The sequence below is a fragment of the Camelus dromedarius genome, chromosome 11, assembly GCF_036321535.1.
Source record: "Camelus dromedarius isolate mCamDro1 chromosome 11, mCamDro1.pat, whole genome shotgun sequence".
Lineage (NCBI taxonomy): Eukaryota > Metazoa > Chordata > Mammalia > Artiodactyla > Camelidae > Camelus > Camelus dromedarius.
Genome location: NC_087446.1, coordinates 8,515,507 through 8,520,042, shown reverse-complemented (window position 1 = coordinate 8,520,042; position 4,536 = coordinate 8,515,507).

Sequence of the window (4,536 nt, the reverse complement as noted above, 5' to 3'; positions counted from 1 at the left end):
TTAACGCTACGTACGTCGGAGACGATACGTAAACAGCGTCTCGGAATAGCCCGAGGGCTTCGCGGAGTACTACGGGTATTCTTGAAAGCATTTTACGTCAGTTGCGGAGATGGGCGCACTTTACGGTCTGTAGAAGAAAAACAAAGTACGGATTGGGCGTAGAGTTCTCGCGCCACCTGAACCCGAACGTGGGGTGGGGTGGGGAGAGGGAGAGTCCCCGGAGCGACGTAACATTCTTTGCGTCGTTAACCGGCCTACTATTGCGAAGATGCGCAGTGTGCGTAACGCATTCTGTTTGGAGAATAGAGGATTTTTGCCGGGTTCCGATACGAGGCGGAACTCGGTCCTGCTTGTGCAGGTTGCTTTGCAGAGACAATAACTGTCCTCCATATTGCAGCCGTCAAGTTTCAGGGTCTCCAGGTTCTAAAAGCATAGGAAGTTCTTCAGGGTCTCTGGCTGGCGCTCCTGGATGGTCCTGCCGGCCCTCTGGCCCCACCGTCCTGGTCCTGGAGTGACCAGTCGCGCCCCCCGGCGCCATTTCCTTTCGATTGCCTCTTGCAGCGCTGTCGCCGGCGGCCATGATGGATGCTCCTTGTCCGTTCTTTGGGGAGTTGGTCAGGCGGCGACGTCCCAGCTGAGTTAGAGCACTCTCTATTACGTTTGTTACACACTGGACTGCGTTTCTGAGCAGAACATTAACACTGTCCCCGGCCGAGTACAGTTGGCTAACAAAGAACCAAAATGTGGGTGGAGCCCCCCCTTAAGGTAAACGCTGAGGTCCCCTGGGCGCCATGCAATATCGCTGCCTCAGGAGGCTCGTGACAGACCCTTAGCGCCTTCCCGAGATAAAAAGGTTTGAAAGCGGTGGTCTTCAGACACAAAAGATGAAGACATATGTACGTGTTTTTAACCAGGCAGGGCCGCCTTTCTCAATTCTTTCTGAGCTGACTTCCTTCTCCTTACCGGCTTCCTTCTTCCTAAACTGCACTTTAAATTCCTACAGTCTTGGCCAGACAGCCTCACAGAATTGTCACACTGCTAGAGCCCTTGGAGAGCAGCTGTGATTTCTACATATGGGCGATGAGGGGGAGATTTGAGGTCCCTCATTGTGGAGGCTGAGTGGTTTCTGCTAGTCTGTTCTATTTCCCAAAACATTAGAAAAGTAGAATAAGGAAAGGCTATTCATGACAGGCTGTGCAGATTTCTCTTGGGCTACAAACAAGATGGACAACCATGTATTCACTGGGCAAGCGTTGAAGGCCTAGTGGTCCAAGCAGTGTGCTAGGCACTGTGGCAAGCAGTGAACAAATGAATTCCTGCACCCGTAGATTTTACACTTCACTGGGGAGATAGACAGTGAATGTCTCTGTCAGACAGTTGCTAACAAAAATAAAAATTACAAGCAGAGAAAAGGGATTGTGTATGTGTGCCTGTGAGGGAGGAGAGTATGCTTGTGACATAGTGTTATATGTATAGTGTCTTGGGAACGCCTCCCTGATCAAGTGTCGTTTGAGCAGAGACTTAAAGTGAGGGAGCAAGGCTTGCTAACATAGAGGAAAGAGCAAGTACAAAGACCCTGAGGTACAATGTGGCTGGAGTAGAGCAAGGAGGAAAGACACGAGAGGGCCAGCTTGTGAAGGATTTGTATGCCACTTTGTCTTCTTTCAGGAAAATGGAACTCTCTAGAAGTTTCAAAGCAGAGCAACATAATAAAAGGACCCTTATCACTGCAGTCTAGGGAGTAAATTGGGATTGAGGTAGGACAAGCAGGCAGATCAGTTGGGAGTCTAGTGCAATAATACATGCAAGAAATGATGGGATTTGACACAGGTTAATAACCACAATGGGTAAGGGAGAAATGATCTGATTGAAAATCTAGCCAATGATATGTTGATGGGTAGGATATGAAAGAAAGAAGAGTCAAGGATGAATCTTGTAGGTAGGTGTTGGCAACAGTTAAGTTCCTGTTATGATTTAGGCTGTATAAGCACTGAAGGAGTTATTTCGACTGGTTTGCCTATTTATCATATATGCTAAGTAATTTAATCTGAGGCTCTATATAACAATAACTAATTTATAAAGTAGGTAGATCCACTGAAATCCTTACATTTTTCCAAGGGAAAATAATTCATATTTGCTATGACATCAGGGCCCTGTCTTAAAGCATCTCATAGCTCCTTTGTCTTCATAAGGATTTTCACAGTACATAATTATATGTTTCCATCATTATTTGACTAATCCTACTCCAAAAAAAAAAAGTGAACTTTCAGTCTTCCTCTGGCCGACAAGTGTCTGATTATAAAGTGAATCCATAGTATGCATTTCTCATTCTTGATATATCTGTCTTTTCCTACCAAAGATGGTTGAAGCTTATTACATTTTTTTCTAAACATAAAGATTTTCATTAAGCAGGGCGGTCAGAGAACCTTGGAATTTCATTAGTAACAGCCAAGACTGTTGATAGAAATGGAAATATGCTTTAGTCAATTCCTCTTTTTTGTTTTAAACCTAAGCACTTACCATATGATCCAATAATTGTGCTCCTAGGTATTTACCACAAATTTGAAACCTTACATCCACACAAAAACCTGCACTCAGATGTTTATAGCAGCTTTATTCCTAATTGCCAAAACTTGGAAGCAACCTGGATGTCCTGCAGTAGGTGAACAGATAAACTGTGGTACTTACAGGCAAAGGACTACTATTCAGTGCTAAAAAGAAAGGAGCTATCAAGCCATAAAAAGATGTGGAGGAAGCTTAAATGCATATTACTAAGTGAAAGAAGCCAATCTGAAAAGGCTATATACTGTATGATTCCAACTATGTGACATTATGGAAAAGGCAAAACTATGGAGATAATAAACAGATCAGTGGTTGCCAGGGGTTAGCAGGAAAGGAGGGATGATAGATGGAGCATAGAGGATTTTTAGGGCAGTGAAGCAACTGTACGATACTATAATGGTGATAGATGTCACTATACATTTATCCAAACCAGTAGAATATACTACACCAAGAATGAGCCATAATGTAAAATAGAGACTTTGGGTGATAATGATGTGTCAGTGTATGTTCATCACATGTAACAAATCCAACACCCTGGTAGGGATGTTGATACTTGAAGGGGCTATAAATGTGTGGGGGCAAGGGGTATGTGGGAAATCTCTGTACCTTCTCAATTTTGCTGTAAACCTGAATCTCTAAAAAATAAAGTCTTAAAACCCTAAGAACTGATAGTTATTGAGTGCTCATGCTCACCATGTTCTAGGTATGTGCTGTGAGCTTTTTATTTTATCCTCATCTGTAAATGAGGTAACATTACCTCTTTGGGGTTTTAGAAAGGGCAAATGAAATGTCACTTAGAGTGGTACCTGGCACATAATATTCAATAAATTTTAGCTATTATTATCTCTTCACTTTCTCAGATGAGAAAGCTGAGGCTCAGAGAGATTGTCACGAACCCAGGATCACACAGCAATTGGCATAGCTAAGACGCAAACCCAGATGCTCTGGCATGATTTTTAACTTGGCACTTACATTTTGGGCTGGATATTTTGTTGTGGAGGGTTATTGTATGTATTGTAAAATGTTTAGTAGCATTCCTGCTCTCTAACTGCTAGATGCCAGCACACCCACCCTCCCAACTTGTAACAACAAAATGTCTCCAGACATTGCCAAATGTCTCCTAAGGAGCATTGAGAACCGCTCCAGTTGAGAACCACTACTTTGGAAGCCCTGTGCTGTGCTACATACTTGTGGGATAACAGGATCAATATCATTCTCTTTCAATTGTCAAGTTTTTCTGCAGATGGGGTGTGCCTTCTGCAGACTCCACCTGCCAACGATACCATTGCCATTTTTCGTTTTATCTATGTTTTGTTATGATAGCAGTAAAATTTATACTCAAGACTCAGACAATTTCCAACAATCAGTTATTTATTCCTTTTGTCTAGGTTTAAAAAAAACCATAGGTTTTTGTTTTTAAGCTATTTTTACTGTGAACCATGTATAGTAAGTTCTGTACATACATTCTCTCATCTCATTGTTACAACTCTGCAATTTTATAGTCATTAAACCCACCTAAATGTGAAATACAATGCCCCTGCTTTCTATCTTGGTAAGACCAGGTTGGTTCTTTGATAGCTTTGTTTATTGTATAGTTGACCCTTGAACAACACGGGTTTGAACTGCTTGGGTCCACTTATACCGAGATGTCTTTCGCTAAATATGTACTGCAAGATCTGAGCTTGGTTGAACACACAGATGTGGAACCTTGGATTTTAGGGAAACTGTAAAAATAGGCTGCTTTTCAACTCCATGGAGGTTGGTTGCCCCTAACCCCTGTGTTATTCAAGGGGTTTATATGTTTAGACATGAGAGGATGAGAATACTGAGGTAATTAAATCAACGAGGTAACCTAAAGCAGTGCCTTCAAACTATGATATACAAGGGACACCTTGGAACAGAGTTTTCAGGAAAACCATTTCCAGAGCATGAACTTTCATAAAAATTCTTTTCAATATCATAGTCACTGATATG